This window comes from Hermetia illucens, chromosome 2, assembly GCF_905115235.1.
Source record: "Hermetia illucens chromosome 2, iHerIll2.2.curated.20191125, whole genome shotgun sequence".
Classification (NCBI taxonomy): Eukaryota; Metazoa; Arthropoda; class Insecta; order Diptera; family Stratiomyidae; genus Hermetia; species Hermetia illucens.
The window spans coordinates 128,866,091-128,879,342 of NC_051850.1; the positions used below are offsets into that span (position 1 = coordinate 128,866,091).

The window sequence follows — 13,252 nt, forward strand, 5'->3', positions numbered from 1 at the left end:
TCAAAACTTGGTGATTGTGCTCTCAAGATGGATACTTATTTCAATTTATTTCCGTCTGACCTGGGACCCGATGGCAATATTGTTTTGCAATTTCTGACTGTTGTTGAGCAGCCAAAAAACACGCCAACTTTTTAATAAGCTGCTCGAGAAAAATTGTTGTGCCTCAGGTAACGTTACAGAACTGAAGAAGAGGGAAATAGAAACGTATGATTCGGCGTACGATCCAAAATCCAATCTGTTAGTCGTCAAGTAGCACGATAACTCCCCGGTCGTGGTTGCAAGTGACTGCACAAATATTGAGCCCCTAAATAAGGCTACACGATTTCCAAGGCCAGCGAAAAAAAAAATAACCATTGATCAACCCCAAATGATCGCTGAATACAACCGGTATATGACCAACAATCAGATTATAGTGAGGAACAAAAAATGGTGGTGGCCATTGTTTATCAATTTCCTGGGAAATTCAGTGGTAAATGGCTGGAAAATACATTGACCTCTCAACAATGACTAAATGCCGCTGATTGATTTTATTACTGACATTGTGCTTGGACTTACAAAATTTGTCACACCAGGGGTAGAAAACCCCCAAACCCTAACCTTAGAATGCAGTCTATTTCATGTGCAAGATACGACAACGTGGGACACATGATCATTAGACAACGTTCGGATTCTCGAAGCAGGTGTAGGATATGCAACAACGAAACACTATATTTGTGGGAACAATGTGTAGCGTATCTTCACCGGGAATGTTTTAAGTTGTTCCACACACGTTAGGTAGTAAATAAGGCCGTCGGGTCGTATACGACCCAACCTGTATAAAGTGATAACCAATTATAAAAACAATCTGAACATGCCATTTTTATCTTAGTTTTAATTCAAATAAAACAAAAAGTGCAAAAAATAAAGATGGTTTTTATTATTTTCTAATTTTGGCCAATAATGGGTTAAAAAACCATTTTTTCACACTCTGTAATCCACTGAATGCGGTGTTTGGCGTGGTGCCTATGTTGATTTTTCAGAAATAACTTGCACTTGGGGTTGTTTTATTTCTCGTAAGGACTTGAATCTAAAGAGTTTGTAAGGTGCTAGGTTGCCACAGGCAGTTTTAATTTTTGCTAAAATTTTTTTTACATTTATTTGCTTCGCAAGGGAGGCAAAAGTTTTAGAAACTTTTAGAAACTTTTGCCTCCCTTCCTTGGAATTTTCAACATCAATGTTCCCTCCTCTTTCCAAATAATTTTGCATCACGATTTAAGACATTCACCGTTTCACGATATATTATCGTGGCCATCCAGTAAACCAGGTTTCTTAGTTAGGCAAAAAATGAAACCTGCTGTTATCGGCTCTCAAAAAAAAAGCAAAATGCAATGCACTCTGCGATTGCGAGGCAAGTTTAGAAATATAAGCCTCATAAACATTCACGCCTGCAGAGGAGACCGCAGAATAGGAAACCGTCTACGAGGTAGTTGAGCGGACCGTCGATGCCTGTCCCAAGTATGATATCAAAATCATACTTGGAGATTTCAAGAGTCAAGTAGGGACAGATCCCGTATGCAGGCGATACGTCGGCTCCAATAGTTTACATAGGGATACCAATGATAACGGACTGCGGATTACTTAGTTAGTAGTATCGCACGAAATGGTTGTTGGAAGTACCTCGTTTGCGCGGAAAGCGGTCCACTTACATACGTGGGCCTTCCTAGAGGGGACCACTTTCAACCAAATTGACCACGTGCTGATTGAACGCTGCCACCTCTCAGCCTTGATGAATGTCAGAACATATAGGGGTGCCAATATAAACTCGGACCACTATCTCGCTGACATAGTGCTTCGAGCTCGAATTACGACACCACCTATAATTCCCTCTGAAAACCAAGTGAAAGTGAATACCGAAGCCATTCACAACACAGCCCTCCGGAACACGGAACGTTATCGTTGATACGGCCACAAAGATACTTGGCCACAGCCGCAAAAGGAGTCGGAACGGTTGGTTTGATGATGAATGTACGCTAACAACGGAACGGAAGAATGTCGTATACCGAGTAATGTTGCATTCTCAAAGAACGCGGGCACGCGCAGAGACTTATCACGAACTTCGTCGAGCGGAGAAGTGACTTTACGGACGGGAAAAGGTAGCCTGGGAAAACCAACAAGTCCGTGAACTACAAAAGTACAAAAAGCAACCGCACCAGGCGCGGAAGTTTTACCAACAAGTCAGTAGGATGAAACCTTATTCACCTCGATGCTCATCCTGCCGAGACAAAGAGGGAAATCTGATTTCCAACAGAATGGGCATGTTAGAGCGATGGGTTGAGTACTTTGAGGAACTACTGAACAACCAGAACATCGGCGAGTTGGAGGTCTCGCCAACTGAAGACGACGGACAAATACTGCCACCACCAAGTTTAGGAGAAACAGTCCGTGCAATTCATCGGCTAAAAAATCATCGCCAGGAGCCGATGGAATTACAGCCGAATTAGATAAATATGGAGGCGACTAATTACACCAAGCGGTTCATCAACTTGTGCTCAAGGTGTAGGACAGCGAATCAATGCCTGACGATTGGCAACGAGGCATTATCTGTCTCATACATAAAAAGGGAGATATCACACAATGCAGTAATTATAGAGGTATCACGCTGCCGAGTACCATCTATAAGATATTCTCCGCTATCTTGCTTGGCCGGATAGCCCCATACGCCCACAAATCAGCAACAGATCAGATTTTCTCGCTGCAGCAAGCTATGGAAAAACTGTTGGAATGTGGACATCAGTTGCTTCATCTCTTCATCGACTTTAAAGCCTCCTATGATAGCACAGCCAGGGTAAACGTGTACACGGTCATGAGAGAATTCGGTGTCCGGACGAAATTGATAAGGCTTACTAGGCTGACCCTGACCAATGTGCGAGGCCAGATAAAAACAGCAGGATCACTCTGAAGACCATTCAATATCAACAACGGTCTACGAAAAGGGGATACCCTATGATGCGTTCTCTTTAACCTGGCCCTCGAGAAAGTAATCCGTGATGCTGAGGTAAATTTGAGGGGTACAATCCTGTTTAAATCCACCCAGCTACTGGCCTATAGTAACGATATCGACATCATGAGAAGAACGACGCGAGCTGTACAGTTTACCTTCATCCGGGTCGAGCAGGCGGCGATCGGCGCGACATCTTGGGCTGCACATCAATGAAGGCAAGACAAAATATATGGTGGCAAGGTCAGCACCGAAAACTGGCGGACTAACTACATTAAACTGTACTGGTCAAACGGGGAGATTAAAGATAGGAGACTACAACTTTGAGACCGTTGATAATTTCTCCTATCTAGGGTCGAAAGTCTCAACCGATAACAGCTACGACGATAAAATCCGCACACGGTTGTTGGCAATCAACAGAGCCTATTTCAGCTTACAAAAATTGTTTCGGTCGAAACTTCTCACCGTAGGGTCAAAGCTCTTGCTGTACAAGACAATGATCTTGCCAGTCCTCATGTATTCCTCGGAGACTTGGGTTTTAAGCAAGAAGAATTGCGAACTCTTAGGCGCGTTCGAGAGACGAATCCTCCGAAAAATTTTTGGCCCCCTACATGAGGATGGACGATTCCGTAGCCTACATAATGACGAAATCTATGAGCGATACCATGACCGTCCGGTTGTGGATAAAATCCGGTTCAATAGGCTACGGTGGGCGGGTCACTTAATCGGAATGGATGAGGATGATCCCACCCGGAAAGTCTATAAGGGCAATACCTATGGTAGAAAAAGAAGATGAGGCAGACCCTGCCTAAGATGGAGCGATGGCGTAGGCCAGGACGTCAGACAGCTTTTAGGGATATCGAATTGGTGGACCTCGACGCAAAAGCGGGATGTCTGGAGTTCCTTATTGAAGCAAGCCTAGACTGGTTACCGGTTATTGCGCCGTTGATAATAATGATGATGGTTGCTTCTAACAAATTTGATATAAGAACGCAGGCTCTCAGTTTTAGAATCCCTCATCGAAGAAGGTCTTGGTCCTACACAGATTTCGGTAAACCAATTTAATTTAACATTTAATGGTAATATTGCTACTTTGCCTTCCTTACTGCTAGCAGAAAGGAAAAGACGTTGTCATGCTTATAGACATAAATGTACTTTAATATATACTAAAAATTGCTAACGGAAGAGTCTCCTTCGTCTAGTGTGACTCTCAGCTTCTTGGCTGATCGCACCGTAGGCACTAATTTGAGACTTTCCACTGAAGTGGAGAATGATCCTGATAGGCTCTTCAGAAATCGTGTAATTGGGTTGCTTGTATTTAGAGTCTTCTGTTTTCATCTGTCGGATACTCTTAGTAGAACTGCAGCAGGCCACGCCCTACGACAAGGCGGTGTCCGGGGAAAGAGCAATAGAGACCAAAAATATTTGAATCCACTTTGGTCGTGCATGTGGGAAATACTCTGAGTAATTTCTCCGTTCTAAATTTAGTGTGTCATTATCACAGCAGAGCTGCAAATGATAGAGAAACCAATATCGTCATATGAAGAATAATCTTCTTAAAAGATAGTTTATAGTTCAAATTTTCACAACTTTCTCCCTGATCAAATTCTGCAAGAGAGAACCAACAGAAAGGATCACATCCACATTTCTTCTGATTGACTGGAAGCAACCCTTCTTTTCCTGAAACACATCCGTCCTTCTAAGCAAAAAAGTATCTGTGCAACTTATTTGTTACAAGCTGCACGATTTCAAATTACGAGTACGAAGTAAAGCGTCCTGAAGGGTTTGTATTTGCCCAACAGAAAAATCTTTTCCTCGAAACATATAAAGAGTTGATGCCACTAGTGTAAAGAAGGATCTTAGCATCCGAGCATATTGTGCTAATTTGTTCTCGGGTATCTTTTATTGCATTTGCTCAAAATTCTTTGGGGTAGCCAAATTCATTGCAATCATCCCACTTGCATTTCTTGCAGTGCTAGTGCTGTTGCTGATGTGGTGAGGATGCCAGTCTCAGTGCTTGGTTGGTTTTTTGTTCCTACGACTTTTTGTTAAGAAACATCCTGCGAATAGCGGAGATAACGCTAGAAGCTCATTGCATACTAATGAAGTATCAGTACTTGCACCATTCAAACGAAATGAAATGAAATTTTTTCCGCACTCATATCATAGCCTTGCCAGTTCGTCAGCTTTTATTCTTTTCTCCTTTGCTTAAGGATTTTCTTCTCACAATATTTTAATGAAGTTCTCGCAGGGCAAATTCAAACGATGACCCGAAAAAAAGATGAAGCATAAAAAAATTGCAATCCCACAGCAGAATGTTGCCTTTTGTGGTTTGGGGTTTAAGGTTCAGTTTTTAGGCGTGCCGTCCATCTGAATTTAATTCTGCGAAGTCAGGACGACTTTACTGTGAAGCAATCCTTTAATGACAGTATGTGCAAATTCTCACGGTTGGGATGAACTCAACCCCAGAGCGTTTTCCAATCTACATTAAAACAATAATAGCTCGGTCCAAAAAGTATCATTCTGTGCTCCAGTGAATGGGATTGGTCCTTTATTGTTAATAATGAACGAAATGGCCATATGCCAATATATCTGTCAACAGAAGTTCAGATAGCAATGTTATCGCCGAAGGCATTTCAGATTTGATGCTGTTATGGTAGATGGCGAAAAGCTTCGACGCCGCTTTTGAATGGGATTCCATGAAAATCACCCTTTAGCCGTATAGAATCGCACAACAGACCGAATATTCAAAAGAACTTTAACAATGTGTTGTCCCATTAAATATTTACCCGCATTCATATCAGACACGCATGCACTGAATATATCCAGGGCTGCTAACCCTGTGCTTTTTTTGCGATTGGCAAGCGCTTTTGAATGTTGTTTATTCAAAGTGAATCATGGTTCAAAATTTAAACTAAAATTGGTTAGCGTAGGCAAACATTTTTATGGCAGCTGAAAACGCGTCAACGGCATTTGGTATAAAACCACTAATTTTTGATTTAGAATAGTAAATGAAAGCTTTGCGGATTGGACCTTTCAAGGCAGATCAATATCCTTTTAAAGGAAATTATTTCCGCATAAAGTGAAGGTAACCTAAGTTGCATTTTAAATAGTTAAAATATAATTTTGACAGTCAGTGCTGGTTTAGAATAAAAATCCGTCTAGCCACCAAAACCATTCTGAATTTTACAGTGGTATTTCTGAATCTGGGATGAAAATATGATATCTAGATCTATCGAAAGAAGAGGAAATGGCAAGATGTTTACTAAGTGTAAATTTGTGATTAAATTCAAGATTAGATCTGCGTTTGACTCTTACGTCGCGAAAAATCTGCGAAATATCGAATGGGAGAAATGCCCTCACTTTATGCACGCGTAACCACGTCTTCTGAAACCACGTTATATCCTAAACCCATCTTCAAAAAGAGGATCCTTTCCAAGGGGAGCCTTCCTAGAAGTATATCCTTAACTTTGAATTTACTGATTTCGAAATCATGACATTACCAAAGACCAAAAAATTTAACTGCCTTATACAGTTGACACGTCTGGAACTGTCGATCAATTTAATGTTTTGTGTTAAACAAGTTCACTGAATGACCTTGCATGCAGTCAGTAACACCGTTGTACATTGAGTTTCGATACATGCAAAAGATTGGTGTAAATTTTTTTTCATCGAACTGAAAGGTCCCAATTAATACTTTCCAATCCATTTTTGACATTTGAGGCAAAATCGGGGTGTGGGGGATTGATAATTTCTTTCGTAGAACCGTTCTCAAAAATTGGTCCAACGAACAAATTTAAAAAAATGGAAAAGGGTCCTTATACGTGGTCTGGGCTGTTGTCCATACCGATATCTATTTAAATAAAGCTTGTAAAAGTGTATTATAGTACTATTTTGTAGAAACTAATTGAAAACCCCTCTTTAAGTTCATCCTAGAATCATGAATGCTTTGCAATGGTATATGCCATAATACAGAACGTGATACCAAGTTTGGTAGGATTCGCAATATTACTAACAAAGCTAATCGCATAACAGGTCATAGTTCCCGGCTTTGTGCAAATTTACAGCAATCTAAGACTTTGAATGTCATACTAAAATGAATGGTCTTACAAAATATACGCACATACACTATGAGCTAAGCACAAATGGTACAAACGTCCACTCAAATATTCTTACACAAGAAATACACAAAATCTTTCACAGCTGGAGCGCTCAGCTTCTGATTTTCGACTGGTAATTGAGTAGTTGTCAGAAAAAAATCCCATAAGTTATAGTTCCAGGCAAACATCATACCCCCGATGACAGAATCCGTAAGGTCAACGTTAGCACCATTGACGAAATTCGTGGTGACTGCAGTAGTGACAGAGTAGTACAAAGTACGAGATGCACTCTTCCAACGATACCTCATTTGATGCAAGAGGAAAAATCTGGCTTCTGGTGTACTATGGACTCGTGTATGCTCCTAATTGAGTTTTCATAGTAACTGATGCTCTACAGCCTTGCATCAAAGCTAACTGGTTAGATCATTTCCAATGCCTTTCAGAAGAATTCCAAACATCATCTATTTGCAGGAAACAATACTTCGTGAGCCAGAGACCTATTTTTAGCAGACGGTATTGGTAAAGGAAAAAGAAGCTACTTTCCGGTTCATGTTGGGTTTTAATGACCTTCTGGTTAAGAAACGGACATGGTCCTTATCATAAGAACAAAAAAGATGCAGGGTACACTTATTTCATGCCAAGACTGCTATTTTACACTATCGGTCCGTCCTCGTTCAAATCTTTTCAAACCTCAGAAGAAGACAACCCAAATGTAACGATGGAAGATACATATGTACGTTAGTTAGAACATCTATATTAGAGAAGTCACCAGTACTTTCTATAGGAACCGAACTTTCATTTCAGTACGTCAGTTTACCTGACAACTGACAATTCCATACTTTAGATACTTCTGATTTATATTTGACCAATAATGCAATTCAGCGTCATACCAAATTCACATTATATTTCCCCTGTCCCTTGTCAATTGTATTATTTAAGGTCGAGAATGCTTTTGATAGAGGAATGTGCTCAACTTGAGTATAGGTCTGTCCGTGGTTTCACCGGGTGTTGGTATCATTTCCCGGATATTTGTTCTAAAATCCAGTAGCATAAAACTGAAATCAAGTTGAGACTATTCTGCATCAAAGGTTTCTCTATGCTGCTATACTCATCGACGGCGCAATAGCCAGTTTTCGGTCTGAGCTGCTACAAGTGAAAGTTCCCAAAGCCCCGGGTTCATTCCAAGATTGTCTAATTTGCTGTTCCCAACAAATTCTTGGGATCGTAGGATACAATATCGTTTTACGTTCAGATTTTGATAGACTGAGGTAGGTCCTAACAACAGTCATACCCAAACTCCTCCAATTCCTTCGTTCTTCTTCGGCTATGATTTGTGGTCCCGGGTGGTCAAAAGATGGCTTTGTACTACTCGCCCACTCTTGGGGATTTGGTTTGCGATAAAGTGCGTAAAATCGTGGACGAGTGGAATCGGGTATCGGTCTGCAAGAATTTTATGGTTTACAGATCTGTACTTGCCACAATATCTCTACTTGTCTGGTTTTGGGGACCATGTGTAGTGATGAAGATCAACAGCCACCTAAAGATCTGTAAATACTATTCTTAAGAAGGTTTTAGAACTCTTTTCGCACAACTGCGAGCTTTTGAGATGGTAATGGTTCACTTTAGAAAAAATCTGGGATCCCGCTGAATATCATGTTTAACGAGCTCGGAGAGACTATACACGATAGCGATTTTGCGGTATTTTTGAAGAAGTTATGGGGTCAACGTACAGCCGGCTCAACGGGTCGTAAATCGTGAAGTGATCTGGTGCAGCATTTAGGGTAGCGGTCGCCGGCACTCCCGCTGGAGACAAGCTCAACTTTCTCTTCATTACACCGACCAGCGCACTTTTGAAGTGAATGGTGTCTATTGTGACGCCTGCGAAAGTAAATCGGGCCTCGAGCTGGGGGAAATGCCCTGTCGGGCTCCTACCCCAAAACGATGGTATCCCTACAGGCGCGACAGTTACCGAGGACTCGACTCTATTCTATCGGTAGACATCCCCAGCGGCAACTACAGGCAAATGGAACGAGCGCAGAAAAGAGCAGACAGAACGAACGGAGGAGGAGGAAAACGGTCCTGCGCCGTCTCTTGCGGCATTCTTATATTTATGTTTATTTTTTTAAGATGATAAAAAATTTAAATTCTATTTGGACAAAAACAACAATAAAAGGAAACTAACTGGTTAATTGCCCTAACAATACATACAAAAAATCCGCTCAAGGTTGCTCATTCTTCGACCTTAGTAGCCTTTGTGTCGATAATTTGTGAACGATGCTCGATAACTTGTTTTACTAAAAACTACTCCCTGTATTCCAAGTGCCAGTTTCGCAAACGATCCTCTTCACTGGACATCTTTCTCTTTTTGTAATCAAAACTGGAGTACTTTTTATTCAAACTGAATTTCACTGTCACTTGTCCACATCGTATATCTCGTACGACCACTTCTGAATTTCATCAGCTGAGAGAAGCGTTGAAGTCAAGCGACGGTACAAAATACTCCGCAGAAAGTCCTGAGTCGCGTCCTTGCGAGGCGCAGGTTTCATCCAGGATCTGGGGAAGCCCTCGGGTAAGTCCAAATCATCATCATCAACGGCGCAACAACCGGCAGCCGGTCTAGGCCTGCTTCAATAAGAAGCTCCAGACATCCCGGTTTTGCGCCGAGGTCCACCAGTTCGATATCGCTAAAAGCTGTTTGGCGTCTTGATCTCTACGATGTCTACGCCATCGCTCCATCTTGGGCAGGGTCTGCCTCGTCTTCTTTTTCTACCATAGATATTGCCCTTATAGACTTTCCGGGTGGGATCATCCTCATCCATATGGGTTAAGTGACCCGCCCACCGTAACCTATTCAGCCGGATTTTATTCACAACCGACGGTCATGGTATCGTTCATAGATTTCGTCATTGTGTAGGCTACGAAATCGTCCATCCTCATGTAGGAGGCCAAAAATTCTTCGGAGGATTCTTCTCTCAAACGCGGCCAAGAGTTCGCAATTGTTCTTGCTAAGAACCCAAGTTTCCGAGGAATATATGAGGACTGGCAGGATCATAGCCTTGTACAATAAGAGCTTTGACCCTATGGTGAGATGTTTCGGGCGGAACAGTTTTTGTAAGCTGAAATAGGCTCTGTTGGCTGACAACAACCGTGCGCGGATTTCATCATCGTAGCTGTTATCGGTTGTGATTTTCGACCCTAGATAGGAGAAATTATCAACGGTCTCAAAGTTGTATTCTCCTATCCTTATTCTTCTTCGTGTTTGACCAGTGCGGTTTGATGTTGTTGGTTGATTCGTCTTCGGTGCTGACGTTGCCACCATATATTTTGTCTTGCCTTCATTGATGTACAGCCCAAGATCTCGCCTCAATCGCCGCCTACTCGATCTGGATGAAGGTAGTTTGTACTTCTCGGGTGGTTCTTCCCATGATGTCGATATCGTCAGCATAGGCCAGTAGTTGGGTGAACTTGAAGAGGATCGTACCTCTTGCATTTACCTCAGCATCAGGGATCATTTTCTCGAGGGCCAGGTTAAAGAGGACGCATGATAGCGCATCGTAGACCCTTGTCGTAGACCGTTGTTGATGTCGAATGGTCTTGAGAGTGATCCTGCTGCTTTTATCTGGCCTCGCACATTGGTCAGGGTCAGCCTAGTCAGTCAAGTCCAAATACTTGTGCAATAAATGTAGTGATTGAAGCAGAAGTTCTCCGAGAACAACCGCGGTTGAGATTCCGCTTCATGCACATACTTCAATTTACACTTGGAGTCACCAATTTGCAGTAGCTTTTTATATTTGATTTCAAGGTTGTTTTCTTTTGAAAACAAAATTTTATTCATAAATCAAAGCAACATTTCTTAAAAAAAAATTTTTGAAATGTCTACACTCACTGCAATTACATAGAAAAATAATTTTCATCAGCGAATAGCCAACGCGATTCGCATTTCCGTGCATTCAATTGTTCGCTTCGCCATACTACCATGCTCCGAAATGTGACGTTCAAACTGTGGGAGGTATATTGAAATCGCTTCGTGCCTCTGTCGACGAAACTGTTTCACGCTTTAGCGCAACTTGAATGAAGTGGTTTCCACAACTTTGGATTTGAGAGACAATCACAAAGAAGATTGACTCTCAAATCCAAAACTTATCGCCGTGTCGTCCGTCCTGTCCCTTCTACGGTCCTCAGTACTAGCCAATCTAAAACTGAATGAACGCCGCCTCGCGATGATGGAAATGAAAATGTTCTGTTGGACTAGTGTTGTAACACGCCTTGATCACGTCCTAAATGAGGACATCCCCGAGCGATATGGGGATGCGCCGGTCGAACAAAAAATTACTAGAGCATCTTTTCCGATGGTATGAACATACAAACCGCGCTAACGAGAAGGTACGTGCCAAGATTGGCCTGAACTTGAAGTCGAAGGGAAGTGATACGGTCGATGGTGATTTGAGAGCTTTGCAACTGAACAAAATGGCGCAACCGATCAAGACGAACCGACCCCGCTTTCGAACGGAAGGAAGAATAAAGTAAAAAAATGTATAAAAATGTGAAATATTATTTAGTAGTGAGTCTTTTTCGGACTTCGTCGCCTATTGGATTTTTCCTAGGGAAGAAGCAAGGAAGACGGCCATGTATTGCAGTATCTGGGAAGCGTGGAATTACGTGATCTTCACGGAGGCATTGTTATGCGCTTCATAAAATCCAAGATTTCTTTCTTAAACTGACATTGACGCATTCCATCTTCTATTAGTCACAATTTCCGAACGCCAAGTGCGCCAAAACACTCATATAACACGATCGACCCATTTGTTTAAAACGACCTTCACCTTTTCTTTTCCATGCTTGTCCAGTAAAGACTGGTTTTTGTTTCGTCAGGCTACAAGTGTGAAAATAACACCTTATAACATTGTTCCCAGGATAGAAGTCAGCCATGGAAGCTTCCAATCGTCCTTTTCTTTTTAAATAAAATTGGGCGGTGAGTCTGGAAAAAGGGGTCCGTGGACCAACAAGTGTAGGGGTAAGTTTCACTCCAATAGGTCTGGTCTGTCATCAAGATGATATGGAGACCCTCTCAATTCTTAAAACCCAAATGAACTGTGTACCACATACTCGCCATTACATTTTACTTCAACAGCGCCGGGTATTTATTTTTCAACAATAGGTCCAGTATCCAGATACTTCGAAAAATGGCGAACCGCCAATTTACTTATTTTGTTTGCCGTAGCTTTAACCTGACTTTATTAAAATGAATAAAGTATCGACGAAAATAAAACCAACTTCTCATCTTTACATGAATGTAAAACACAGTACTGACCAAACCAACCCGGAAAATATACCTCTACAAGGAAATAATCTCTTACACAATTTCCACAACGCTGAAGCTGATGAATAAAGTAGAGAGTCCGCCGGCTGAGAGTTATGAATTTTAGTTACCAAGCACTCAGCTTAAATTACAACGAAATCTTAATAAATTACTCCAACAACCCTAATTTGAAATGTAGGACCAGTTCAAATTCAAAATGGTGCATGTTTTCGCATCAGCCCTCCAGATTACATTGAAATATAGTGTTTAAATCATTGCTTCCAAGTCTGATAAGTAATTACATCCCATCCCACCTTTCTTGCTTGCAGATATTACTTTTCGCTGAGATCAAGCAGCCAGTTAACTTGTGTACACATCGAAAACTCTGACACAAAATATTTGAAGAAATCTCTAAGCTAAAAGTAGAACTCATTTAATTTAACGACACGTTCTACATTCCCTTCCCTTCTCAAGTCTACGCAAAAGTTACAAAGATGTCTGTATTCAAAGAAAGTTTTCCATGAAGGCGAAAATCTTTAAGAGTTGCAGCCAAAGTGCGAAGGAAGCGTACATATTGCAAAAGATAAACTAGCAATTCATCGGAACTCTTCCTAGGTAAATATTTGAAAAATTCGAAGATATTGTAAGTTTCAAGAGTGTATGCTCAGCTCTTGCCGTGTCCTAGCAATGTTTCATCTTACTACTATAGAATTTATGTGACTTTGGAAAGTTTAAAAAAGTTTTGCTAGAGTCGTCCTTCTTTGCTCACTGCGCGTATAGAAGCAGGTATCGCCCGTTTCGTACTTTTTCCACTCCATTACCGACAGATACAGCCAAATAATGTCTATATTGCCGTGAATGTAACATTTTACGGAT

At 41.5% G+C, this 13,252-nt stretch overlaps 1 protein-coding gene across 1 annotated transcript in view; it reads left to right on the forward strand.

Annotated features, from left to right (window-relative positions):
* The window catches only part of LOC119649702, a 447,461-nt gene that overhangs the window by 116,156 nt on the left and 318,053 nt on the right, over positions 1-13,252 (forward strand). The window lies entirely within an intron of this gene.